The sequence below is a fragment of the Melanotaenia boesemani genome, chromosome 11 (assembly GCF_017639745.1).
Source record: "Melanotaenia boesemani isolate fMelBoe1 chromosome 11, fMelBoe1.pri, whole genome shotgun sequence".
Lineage (NCBI taxonomy): Eukaryota > Metazoa > Chordata > Actinopteri > Atheriniformes > Melanotaeniidae > Melanotaenia > Melanotaenia boesemani.
The window spans coordinates 33,349,238-33,363,731 of NC_055692.1; positions in this window are offsets into that span (position 1 = coordinate 33,349,238).

A 14,494-nucleotide genomic window follows, 5' to 3' on the forward strand; every position below is an offset into this window, starting at 1 on the left:
TGAAATGCATTTAGGTGCACCTGTCTGGTTTGTTTTCCCCATAAAAAATGTGGCTTGTGGAAACTTTAAGAATCTATCACATACTGGCTGCTGATCAAAAAAAGATTTAGAGCCCTGAATCTTATCTGGGTTGCTGTAGGAAATGTCTTTCTGTTTGGGATGAAGAACTTAGTTTCTAGTGTTTCCTGGTCAACACCAAGCATGTGGACTGACTCAGTTTGTTCTTGTTATAAACTCCATTTGTTTATAACATTTTTTTTCAGTAATAATTAGCAGCGGCTTCATCTAACTTAATGCTCCTAATAAAAAACACATTAAATTAGTTTAACAAAAAAGGAAAAATGGGAATTTCTACTCATAATTTACACATTGGTTAAACTTGGATTCCAGTCCAGGATTATGATGAGTAGGTCTGGGATCAATGGATTGTTGCTCACAAAGCGGGGGTGGAGGGAGCTTATCCAGCACCTATCTGGTTGGCGGCTTGATAAATGCCTTGTTCACCCCTTCACTCCCACATACACCACCCATCCCCATCCCCCAACTGCACCCTGCAACTCTGTCCCTAAGCCCAGCACCAGGCTTAACTCCAACCTGCTGCGTTTCCAACAACCAGAAAAGTTTTAATTAAACACTTGACAAGGGGGTCGGGCAAGGGAGAGGGCATTAAGAAGGCAGACCTCCTCTCCCCGGCGCCTCCAATGAGCGACATGTGAAGCAGTGATTCACAGCAGATCCACAGTTTGACATTCCTTAGTGACTCACTGCTGCATTCTTTTAAACTGTCGCACAACAATGAGTCAAGCTCTGAGCTTCCAGCTTTTCCTTTTTTATCTTATTAGATATTTGTGGCATTCGCTACTCTTTCATCCATCTCACATGATACAGCAAAGAGATAATTATCCTTTGTAAACGGGGGATAGACGGCACTACACTGTGTGAGACAGCAGACGGCCGTGAGGAGAGTACATGAGTGAGCGCGTCATGTTATCAAACCTTCCTCACAGAGGGGGGAAACCGGATCAGCCATCCAGGATGGAGCATCTTATTTTTCTGAATGCCAACCTGCACTGAGGACATTATAGCTGCTTTCTTCAGTTTGTTTCTTATTCTGTTTTCTGGAGTTGTTTTCTGGTTTTTGTCCATTTGCGCAATATATGATTTTTGTTGAAATATTAAACAGAAGTAAGTGGTTTTGTATCAGAATAAATGCTTAAAAGGAGGCAAATATAGAGTTCTTGTAAAAATGCTGAACACAAACCGGTTTTCAAAACACAATTCATTAATTTTTGCAAAATTAAGGTAAATTAATGGGGCTAAAAAAACACTTAATTTAAAAACTGCTCGGGAGCCAAAAGGGCCAGCTCTTCTTTGGGAGCCAAGCCAAAAGGGCTGGCTCTCTGAAAAGAGTCGAACATCTCCTCACTATTGGAGTCTGACTCGCTGTGCATGCACTGGGCCAGCCCCCTTTCCAGCTCTGGCCTCCCTGCAGCCAATCAGCACGCACCTCATTACCATTAGTCAAAAGCTTGCATGAACTGTCACAAGACAAAGTTGTGGTATGAGCAAAGGGTCAGAACAAACTCTTTGTTTTTTTTTTTGTTTTCAAAAAAATATTTAAAGACACTTAGAGGACAGTGGATGCATAAAAAGACCAGGAGATGACACCTTTAACTAACAGACTTGGCTGTTCTTTGATTAAGAGTCTACAACATGTAACAGTACTTTTAATGCTTTAAATGTTCTCGTCCACACTCTTCATTAATAGGCATTAATGTGTCACAGTGAGCCAGGACAGGATCAGCCAACAGCAGCTTTGAGTCTGGTCCTGCAGCTGCTGCACTGCTGCTCATTGAGAAGAGTAAACGTTGCGTGTTTTCACCCCAGTCACCAAAAGTCTCCAATCACCAGAAAAACTCTCTAGATCTGTTATTAGTTGCTTTAAAAAAAAAATAGAATCGCTAGAAGGGCGTCTGAAAACTCACTAAATAGACGTGCTGTCATCAGTGTACCGGAAATTTGCACTTACCAGAGTTATTTGGAATTCAAACTGCAATTAAATGTTTTAATTTTTTTAACGCGTAAATCTTTTAGTAATTAATTAATCGCAACTAAGGCGTTAAAGTTCCACCCCTATTATGTATGTATATATAAATATGGCACTTCCGCCATCATTGCTTCCCCAAGGCTGTTTGGCTTTGGGGATTCACGTGTCTGCTATCTAGCAATAGAAAGTGCTAGAAGGTTTAAGCTCTCTTCCTGAAAACATGTCCTGTTGCATGTCACAATTTTGCGACTTTAGCACAAAAATTTTGGGTTAACATGGATCCATCTGCTATGCTTCCAACTTTCCAAAGTTCTGTCTGTCTGTGTCGAGCCCTAAAGAGGGAAAATCCAGTTCAAATGCCTGGTGGTTTGAGGCTACATTAAACATTAGTGCATGAGAACAGAGTGCATGCATATGTAGTGATGGGCTCGACACACTGGGGGTGACCAACGACAGCGTCAGGCAACACTCAACGCCACCAAGGTGAAACCGAGCACACGGGATGTGACAAACAACAGCGATGGCAGCAGCACCAGGCATCATGCTCTCTGATCGCTTTACTCCAAGAAATTTGATTGGTTATGATATTAGAGGGAATTTTAACATTTTCAAAGCAGTTCGTGACAGACAAGGCATGAAGGATGAAGAGTCGGAAGATTTTTACTATTTTACTGGGTTCATCTTGTTTTACAAACCAGGAAACAGCATAGTGAATATTATCATTTAATGGCGGACCTCAAGGCTGATCCAGATCGATCCAGGACCTACGTTCAGACAGTTTCCCCCTGGCGCCACACGGCTGCCTTTTTATTTACATCTCTATAATCTTTGTGGGAAGTATTGTAAAGTATGGGAAACTTGGACACAGCTGTAATGATCTGTTCCTCCATGCTGAAAGTGTTTGCAGACTGTACTGTCTAGCCTGCTCTCATTGGTCAGTCAATGAAACCCTCGCTGGTTGGTGGTGGTGCCATGCAACAGCGACAAAAATTTAACATTTTTCTATTTTCTTATGTTGCGTCACAAGCCCTCATGTGCACGTCTACATGAACAAGCGTAACATTTCACATGCACAAATGTGACCGTCACTTGGCTGGAGGAGGGCAGCGATTTTTCCTCACTGACCCAGTTCCATAGGAAATGATGAAGGAGCGACGTGGCCTCCCATGTGTCGAGCCCATGAGAAGCGCTATAGAACTGTTCATGTAAACGGTAAATAAAAACATGGCAAAGTGATTTTTAAAACCTCAACAAGGTGGAAAATAAATGTAAACGTGATCAATTTATCTTTTAGGCTAAGGGTTTATTTAGGTTCGGGCACAGAAACAGCTCATCATGGTTGGAATCCAAATAAATATTTTATTGATGTTGGGGAGTCTTTTGTCCCTGTAGTCAAGGAGCTGATTGTTGTTAACAAAAACAAGCTGTCTATCATTTACTATTCCTCCCCTGAAAAACACATTCACAGATATCCACAGAGGCCTCCCCAGGCCTGGTCCTGAACACCAACATTATTGTACGGTTTATGGAGGTTAAAAGTGGCTGAGCTCTCTGTGTGGGCGGAGGTGATTTACACACGAACAGCACTGTGCCAAACTGCACCTCCACAAAACCAGTGGAAAGCACCAGCATTGAGACAAATATTACTTTAAGAAAGGAACCCCTCACATCATTATAACACACCGTAGTGTTCATTGTTATAATTTGGACTCATGTCCTGCAAATCAATGTCACAACTTCTTGATTCATTCTGAGAAAATTGTGTAATCAGAATCAGAATCAGAAATACTTTATTAATCCCTCTGGAAATTCCTCAGGGAAATTTGTGTTTCCAGTACAACTTGCATTCTGAGGCAGCAGCCGTTTCTACAGCTCTCCTTTAATCTTCTAATCATCAGACTGAATGTATTCATTATGACACAGGAAGGCCATGTGCTGTAGAAACTACAGACAGGATGGTGTGTGAGGCTCCACACTTATCTGTGACGGTGGCTGTTGTTGTGTCTTATATCTGTATGTTTGTGTATCTGCGGTATCAATAGCAGAGTGTAAGGCAACATAAAAGAAAAAAGACTGTTCCATCCCTGTGAAAGAACTGTTAATTCTGTGATAATTACCATGTATTTATTTATGATTAATATAAGAGAAAAGCACATGGTGATATCATGATAATGCAAGTAGCAACAGCTACAGTACAGAATCCATAATTATATCTTTTGCATACAGCTGTACAAGCTAATGCATGAATTCCATATTTAAATTTTGTCCTATGTAATTCATATAAATTGACAGCATTATATTTTAACATTTGAATATAAACATAACAGGCACGAACTTCCTTACACAGTCCAGAAACTGAATATTGCTTCAGAAAACTCATTGAATTGAGAATAAATTGGGAAACATTATTTTTTTTGCCTTTGGATTCTATAGGAGTGGTTGGAAAGATAAATCCACATTCACCCGGGGCACAGGCAAAGAAATTATTCTGATAACAGACAACAAGATGATCTTCCCCCATGTTGTTATCAGCTTATCCCTCGTACTGTACTACAAGGAGCAGCAGACTGAGGGATGTACTGGAAGATTCTGTAAGAGCTCTGTGAGTAAACAAACATACAATAAACAGCTGATAGCAGGATGCTGACACTCCGTCCTCTTTCTCATCTGAAACAGAAGAGGAACTCACAGATAGTGAACCAGATTTGCTTCACACGTTAACGTCACCATGGTGATGATGCAGTCACATCCTGACTGTAAAAGTTAAACTGCTTCTGTTTTTTCTTTAAGCTAACTGACATTGGAATCATTATCTGGGGTTCATTTCTGTTTTGGTGTGTTTTTTTTCTCTTTTGTTTGTCCCACCCTTCCATCTTTTTTTATACCTGTTTATTCCAAAGCATGGCCACCTTTGTTTGTTTGTTCATTTTTTTATTTACAAATATAGGAGTGAGTTGAATATTTACTTTTTCACATGTAAAGCTCCAGAAAGCTTCATGCCTGCAGTGCATGTGTGAAAGCAGCTCGTAGTTTCACCTTGAGAATCAATGAGAAACACACGGACAGAAAGACAGAAACAACACATTGAATGAAATACCTGCTTTTATTGGTCTATTTGTAAAAGTAATTGAGTATTCTTCTTTAAACCTTATGATGTGATCATTTGCATCGACTCCAGCTTTGTTTTTAAAGGGGCCCTATTATGCTATTTTGACTTTTGTTATAGTGCTGAATGCTCACCAAACAAGTGAGCGACGCTGTTTTGTACTTTTTAATCACCTAAACGCATGTTTGAGTTTTCCACCGTGTCTCTTTATTCATTTTTTCTCCTTCAATATGTCAGTGACGTCTGTGTAGTTTTACTTTGGCTGGCTGTTTGTAGCTGAGTTGCCAAAGATTGCTAAGTTGCTGCAGGTTGCTAGGTTGTTGCAGCTTGCTGAGTTGCTAAGCTGCTGTGGGTTGCTAAGAAGCTGCAGGTTGCTGAATTGCTGTGGGTTGTTGAGATACTGAGTTGCAAGTTGCCGCAGGTTGTTGAGTTGCTGCAGGTTGCTGAGCTGCTGCGGGTTGCTAAGTTGCTACAGGTTGCTTAGTTGCTGCAGGTTGTTGAGTTGCTGAGTTGTAAGTTGCTGCTGGTTGTTGAGCTGCTGTGGGTTGCTGAGCTGCTGCGGGTTGCTAAGTTGCTGCGGGTTGTTGAGTTGCTGCACGTTACTGAATTGCTGCAGGTTGTTGAATTACTGAGTTGCTGTAAGTTGCTGCCGATTGCTAAGTTGCTGGTGGTTGTTGAGTTGCTGAGTTGCAAGTTGCTGTTGGTTGTTGAGCTGCTGTGGGTTGCTGAGTTGCTGTAGGTTGCTAAGTTGCTGCAGGTTGTTGAGTCGCTGCACGTTGCTGAATTGCTGCAGGTTGTTGAGTTGCTGCAGGTTGTTGAATTACTGAGTTTCTGTAAGTTGCTGAGTTGCTGCCAATTGCTAAGTTGCTGGTGGTTGATGAGTTGCTGAGTTGCAAGTTGCTGTTGGTTGTTGAGCTGCTGTGGGTTGCTGAGTTGCTGTAGGTTGCTATTTTGCTGCAGGTTGTTAAGTTGCTGCGAGTTGTTGAGTCACTGCACATTGCTGAATTGCTGCAGGTTGTTGAGTTGCTGCAGGTTGTTGAATTACTGAGTTGCTAAGTTTCTACAGGTTAAGTTGCTGCGGGTTTCTAAGTTGCTGCAGGTTGTTGAGTTTCTGAGTTGCTAAGTTTCTGCAGGTTGAGTTGCTGCGGGTTTCTAAGTTGCTGCAGGTTGTTGAGTTGCTGCGGGTTTCTAAGTTGCTGCAGGTTGTTGAGTTTCTGAGTTGCTAAATTGCTGCAGGTTGTTGAGTTGCTGCAGGTTGCTGAGTTGCTGAGGGTTGCTAAGTTGCTTGTATGATATAAGTGTTCTTTGTGTGTTTAAACAGTACAGTTTTGCCCTACACAGCTAAATTACTGCCAAATAAACTTTGACTCCCACACGCAGGGTCATCCTACGAACACGAACCAGGGCACATGACAGATAAAAGAAGCTGCCACTGAGATAGATCTCAATAAATATACTTCTGTAACAAAATGAATTTCTTTTCACCGCGTGTACACTCATTGTTTCTGTGGTGGATGTTATTTCCATGCATGCTTGACCCATGTGGGGGTTGTGTGATGTAATGAGTTTTAGGGAAGACTTAATGGCAGCACAACAGAAACTTAGTGTGTCGGATACAATGTTTCTGTTAGAAGGTAAAAGAGTTCAGGATTATTGAATATTTCGACAGTTAAAAGGTCACACACACACACACATATAAGAAAATATATTTTATTCTGAACTAGTATGCTCTGCGCATGTAAAAAATATAACAATCATATAAAATCTGTTCATCATTTAAATACAGTTGAATTGCTTTATCTAGCATCCATGTAAACATGTCACCTGCAATTACCGATCAGATTGATTTCAGTCAAAGTTTTTGTAAATTTCTTGTTAATTTCTGCTTGAACTAATGTCAGACCAGACGTCTCTGTGATGGTGCAGCAGCAGCCTGGATAACTGGTTTTAAACACAGGGAGGAGCAGTAACTGGATAGCAGTCACATGACAATACCAACATTAATTATAACTTCTTTATTTTCATCGCTAATCATCATTCTAACAGGTGAAGTGTATTTTTATGTCTAGAACATGTTTTTATGTACTGAAAGTGGGGAAAGGTGGATTATTGCTGATATGAGGTCAGTATGGAGACCAGAACATGTTTCCCTGTCTGTTTAGTTGAAAACGGGTTTCCTCACACCAGGAGCAAGAAGATAAAAGAAAACTACCAATTACCAACAACTAGAAAACTACCAATTACCAACAACTAGATTAAAATGAAGTTATTTCCACTAGATACGTATATTCTATTAAAACAATTGTTACATTTTTCAGTAAAAATGTCATAAAAAACACTATAAAAGAAACAGGAGTTTATATTCAAATATCAGTGGTCTCATTTCTGAAAAACATCAGCTTAGGGTGCATCACACCAGGAAAGTCCGCAAGACTCGGTCTGATTAAACTTTCCCAAAATAACTGTGATGGGGCATATCAAATCTTTCAGAAGCTCTGGATGGTTAGGATTCACAATTATTAAGTCCACACAGAGAAAAAGCTGTGTGTCCCGAATACTAATTTCTGTATGTCTGTTTGGGCTTCCATGGGTACACAAAGCGGCTTCGCTGTTGGTGGCATTTTACAAGCAGTGGGAAGGACGGCAGCTGTCTGCTAATTGCTAGCTGATGCTAATTCTGCTATTTAATGGTAATGAGGGTTTATAAAAGCCCATTACTGCAAACTGTGGCGTTAGTGGTTAAAAAAAAAAAAACTCCCAGAACAGGCTAAACAACAACATTGACAACCTTTGTCTAAGAAGCTGGTGATAATTCCAGAAAAAAGATCTTAAATGTACAGCTAATGTTGTATTCAGAGCACTGAACCGTAACAGGCTGAACATTTACATGATGTCAGATTAACAACTTTACCAGACATGGATGTCTATAAGTCTGACTGAAATCATTCAAAATACTCTCAAATTCAGTCGAATAATGAAGGTTAGGAGTCCTAAAGCTATATTTATTCATTTTACAACGAACATTAATTGGAGTTTTAAAAATGTATACAATCATTTTAAACCTCTCACAAAGAGAAAGACAACCACATTGATTTTTTATTGTGTTTAAGTTCTTCATTTATTTATTTTTTTTTTGTACTACTTTCATTATTTTATTATTATTGAAAATATTTTTGTCTATTTTTTTCTTGATTTTTTTTTGTTTGTTTTTTTTTTTTTTTTTTTGGAGACTGTTTAGCAGTGTCCATCTGTTGCTTTCTAATGTCACTAATTATTATTTTCCATATGATTAATTATTGGTGCCTTGTTGTTTTGTATAGGATTGTTCAGTTCAATAAAATAAAGACAGAAGAGAAGAAGAAGAAACAAATTATAAAGGTGAAAAAGATAAACAAACAATAAAAGTGGAGCTGGAAAGTTTTTCCGTTAACTGGAAAAAGCAGTAAACAAACTGACCAATCACCTGCTGCTGGACGTACGTACGTAAATACATTCATACATTACATATATTACATATATTACATACATTACATACATACATTACATACATTACATACATACATTACATACATTACATACATACATTGCATACATTACATACATACATTACATACATTACATACATACATTACATACATTACATACATACAGACAGACAGACAGACAGACAGACAGACAGCTGAACAATGTGCAGAGCAGAAATTCAGCAGTGCACCAGAACATTAGAGTTTCAACACAACTCTGCATACAAACAGATGTTTGGTTCTTCTTCTGAAGAGAGTGAGAAAAAGTTTATTGCCCTCTGTTTTTTCTTTATTTCTTCTTTGTGATGTTAAATCCCAGCAACATTTCCCACCTTCTGTAAAGAGAGCAGGACCAGGGAGGTTTGTAATTTATGAGCCTCCTTAAAGTTTCAGACAGGAGATTTGCTCTGGATACTCATCCCCACTCCCATTTGCTCTTCATACATGTGTGTGTGTGGGTGTGTGTGTGTGTGTGTGTGTGTGTGTGTGTGTGTGTGTGTGTGTGTGTGTGTGTGTGTGTGTCTTTCTCTCTCTCTCTACCCAGCATGGAAACACTCACATTCTCCTTTCCTCCACATCTCAACATCCATTCCAGTCTGACCCTCCAAAACAATGACATCTGAAAAGAGCTCTAGTTGCCTTGTGACCCTTAACTTCACCCCCACCTCCCTCTTTTTTAACTCTGCCAACAAAGAATGTTACTAAAGCTCAAATAGGGAGGCATCCAAACTCCATTTAACGTCCAGTTACTCCATTACTCACATACTTGTTTACATGCCTACAACAGCTCAACTTTGTGTTTAGCATAACATTTTTATTTCTATGCAACCAACAGAATTTGCCACAATAACCCCTAAGTCCCAACCAAAAACAGAAAACTTCAGGTTGAAAATGCAAGCATATGTGTACGCTTTCACCCTCATACCTCACTGTGTATGCTGGGAAGTAAATCTGACCTTTAATTTTCCTGGAAATGGTTTCTTTTTCTAACCACTCCAATTCTGCTTTAGTTACATGTTACATGATTTTTTATAATTATTTCAGGAGATGCAGGATCATGATAATGGAGAGGAGATGTGCAGCATTCAGCAGCAAACTGTAAAAAATATGTTGCATTTCATCAGTCCATCAACGTTTCCTGATGTCTTCAGATGTTTCCACCTGAGCAAACGGCAGCTGTGACTGCCTGGATGTAGCTGCTAGTTACAGAGGTTAAACACGGGTTAAATGAAATAAGAGTTTTCTGTCTGACAGCTGAGAGTGATAACTACAGCACTACGGTGCCTCCTCCTCCTCCTCAGGGGAATTAGTGTGAATAATGGGAGATCCTGTAAGAGGATTCTGGGTTTTTCAAGAATCCTAAAGAGCAGCGGCCTTAGATACATCTCTAAATCCCTGAGGTTTCTCATTCAGGGAGAAATGTTGCCTGACTGTAGGTCACCAAAACAAATCTCTGTTGTCACTCCAGTAATTGCTACAACTGTCTCTAATACCTGATTAGCACAGTAAAGTGATTTAGAGGCCAACTGGGGCTCGTCTCGCTCCCTGTCTTTATGGGGTCCCTGTTCTGGCCTGACTCTTCTTGGGACCGATGCTGGACTAGAATTTGCAGCATATTTTATTGTAGCTACATCTGAAAGCTACACATAAAATGTCTGAGGTTGGCAAAAACAGCTGACTCCTCCTCTAATACCATTTTCTCTGTAAGGTCTACAGACTTAAGGTTTCCTTCCCTTTTTTTGTCCTTTTTTTTTTTGTCTTCTGGCCTCTCGTCTCCTGTAATCTTGACGAGAGGCTAATAAGCCTAAAAGACAGGGGATCCAGCCGTAGCCCCCTGCTATGCCCCCAGAGGGGCCCATGACCCTCCTAAACATCCTCTGTTAACCCTTCATCACCCGCACAGGGACTGAAGTATGTCTGCTCACATGCTCAAGTAATGAAAAGGATTTGAAGAAAGATCAAAGCCACCTTCCTCTGGGAAAATATTATAAAAGTAAAAGATGACATTCCAGTTATCTTTTAAGATTGTGTCTGTCTGTCAGCTTAGCTCAGACATTACAACCAGGAATTCGCAGCAGGAGAGGGAAGACAGGCGAGACAGACATGTTGATCTCTTCTGGAGCAGCAATTTTACTGTAATAAAGTTTTTTTTCTTGTATAGTTTTCATAAGAGAAAACAAAGCAAGACATAAAGCACTAATCACACAAACAGTATAAAATAAGGTTTGTGAATTGCAATTGGTGTGTGCAAAAAGACAAAGCACAGTCCAAATTCAGCAGAATTTGCTGTAAAAGGTTGATCTGGATCTAAACCAGTATGCTAATAAGATTTAGATTCAAAACAGCTCAAGATTTAAACAAATGCTCCGATGATTAGTTGAAACCACGCAGCAACGGAAGCGCAAAAAATTGCAGTTCACCCCTCATCCGCTAGGGGCTCCAAAACAGAGCAAATCCCCACAGACTCCCATGTTAAAAAGACCAACTTCACAGCAGAAATAAACTTGTTTAAAGCCTGGACAAAAATCCATTTTAGGATTAATACGTTTACCTTCATGACAACTGTGAGGGGGGTGAATTTTTTTTAAACATCCGTTTGGATGTTGTTTAATCTTGAAATTCGGCATAATTAAGGACGCGTCCTTTTGATTGACAGGTATCCAATATCTGCTGCAAGAAGGGAGTTTTTAGCCGGTTAACAGCGTGTCATAGCTTTATCCCACCTACCTTCATTAGCCAGTTAGCTCATGTTAGATCCGAGTTGGCTCAGTTAGCTGTTAGCTACAGGCAGCTTGGAGTTTGATAGGCGTCAATCATCCACCCCCACGCTCACCGCCTCCCACTTAGCTCCTACACTTTGCCCATTTTTGTATTTTCCAGGAGCGACAGCAGGCAAGACGTAGTTATGCTTTTCTTACTGCCTCAGGTGACTTACGATTAGGACTCCCAACCTTCATGAGGATTGGCATGAAGGTAGAGGAAGAGGAAGCCTAGCTGGTGCAGGTTAAACTGGTTGATTTCTTTTTTTTTTTTTTTTTTTCAGTCCAGTTTTCTTTCTTTGTCTTCTTTTGCTTTTTGGTCTCTGTGGACAGATTTTTGTGTTTCTCTGAAATGACTACTTTTGCTACATCAAACATCCTGTACTTGTTGCACAGATAAACACATAGTGCAGTAAATTACTGCAAATAAATTGGATTATAAACTAATTTAAATATAGGAATATTTGTCTTGGGGTAGTATTTATGCTACCCCAAGACAAATATTCCTATATTTCTTTGCAGTAAAAAATCCACATGTGTGTGTAACGTGAAGCCAAAACATACAGAAACACCTCAGGTGGTTGTTTTGAATTTATTCTATTAGTGTTTGTTGGATGTTGTCAGAAAGAAAGAGAAACATCTCCGTGTTTCTATTTTGGTAGAAGAAATCTGTTTTAAGGTGAGACATTTTAAATGCTGTGTTTCATTTTGCAAGAAATCTGTGAATTCGAAGGATTGTCTTTTCAGTCTGGAGACACTGAGCCACAGTTCAACAGTGTTTAAATTTTAAAAACAGTAAAGTTATTACATTTTCACATTTAGACTGATGGTAGTTCTAGTTTTATGCAAATCCATATTTTTCTGATATGGCTGCATTACCTCAAGAAACTGTGTGATAAACCTTAGACATTTCCAGTACTTGGCAGGCAACATCATCTCATCTTGACCAGATTCCTAAAACTAAATCAGTTTCTTATATTAAATTCTCCTCCCTTGCCAGGTTTACTGTGTCTGCTAGTTCTTTCTAACCAAATGAAATGTAAGCACAGCTATAACAACAAAGGCAGAATATTAAATGTTGAAGGACAGAAAGCTGAAAATGCAGCTTAAGTATAATTAATAAATAAACTACTGGATGTCTTTAAAGCCAAGCTGCTTCTCATGCTGGTTTGAGAGGAGAGCACCAACATGTAAATTAGACTATTTAAAGCCAAGGGGCTGTTTGACTCAGCAGAGGTCATTGTTGTTCATTTTTAATCCCACAATCTTCTCCAAATCTCACAAAGATCCCAGCAGGATGAAAGAGCAGCAGCAGGATATCCCAGCTCAAAACAGGAAACTGAAATCCTTGAAAGGTGGTGGAGATGTTATCACAAAGTTTCCTCGTACCTCAGATAAAACTGAATAGTTACTCAGGCTACAAGCATGTCTAAGAAACATAAATGCCTGGATTAGGGGTGGGGGAAATAATCACATTTTAGCTAAATATTGTTGTGGATTTGAAAGATTTTCTACATATCTAGTAAAAGTTAATGATGACAAAAGAGGAACTTATAAAAGCAGAAGTGAGGTGTCCACACAGTCTGTAGCATTGGACAAGATGGCTGAGAAGGAAATCCTAGCAGTGATACTGTCTGCATGAAGAGCTGGCGAAGGGAAGTACCTTAGTTTCCTTGGATATATAAAAAAAAAGCATGATATTGGCATAAATTTTATTGGAATTTTATAAATGATCTTCAGCTGATCAGCAGATTCAGTAAGAGATGTTCTTTTTTGCAGTCTCGGGTCTTTGATCTCAAGTCCTGCCGCCTGGTCTGCTTAGATGACTGCAGTGTAATATCCACGGAATTTAAAATTCATACTAACCTTTTATCTACCAGCATTTAGTAACAGCACTTATCTGTAGCTTAAACTGATAAATACTCTGTCCCTCTCCACTGGATGATTCCATTGCTTCACTGATTTCAGAAAACCTGCAGATGAACATGGAATTGTATTCATATTAGAAAATATGCTCTTAACATAACTTATCTAAGAGCTTTTACTGTGAACCAAAATCCACAGGGACCCACTGAAATTTAAAATACTAATACTGCATTTCATATCACTTTTTTCCTGAATGTATAGAGGACGGCCAATATGCTGCACTTTAGTGCAGGATCACCACCTGTCCTGCAGGCTTTAGATGTTGTCCTGCTGCAACAAACCTGATCCACGTCACATCTGATCCAAGTGACAGCTTGTTGTCAAGTTGTGCACCAGCCTCTTAATGACCCAATAATAATTTGAATCAAGTGTCCTGTAGCAGGTAAGCATGTGAAATCTGCAGGACAGTGTCTCAACAGGTCCACAGTGGGTGATGCAGAAGTACATCAGAAAAATCAAATTTTTTAAAAGGGCCTGAAATAACTCAGAGTACTGAAAATATTCATTCTAAACATTTAAACTTCTAATTCTAAAACCTCACCATTTTAGATATAGATCCAGTACTTGCAGACCTAGTAAACATTTCTTACATAAATAAAGAAAATACAATTTTACAATGTCTGTAATGGAGATATTTAAAATGAAATCAGGAAATAAAGCAACTATTGCTACATGTTGGTGGAGATTCTCAGTCATCCAGGTTGGAGAGTCATCTGGAGCTGACAGGACCTGCTTTCTTCTGTTTGTCCACTGGAGGGCGCTCAGGATGAAAGGGAAACTGCTGGCTGTGACTGCCAGAGCTGGTCACCAGATGGCAATGCTGCAGTGATATTTCCTCCATGGCGTTCAGGCTCTTCCAGATGCTCTGATTTTGTCTCCTGCGAGCCAACATCTGCTGCGCACACACTGATGCTGTCGGAGAGCAGGATGCAGGATGGTCAGAGGTCATGATTTCCACTCAGGGTAATGAGAAACTTTCATAAAACTGCTGACTACTGTTAAAAAAAAGAAAAATCCCTCAGGGACCACATATGGACCATTATTTGTTAGACATGTTTTATGATGGGAATAACTTCCCAAAGAAATAGAGACACAGCTTAATGTAGAGGAAGATCATTTTTAAGAGAAAGGT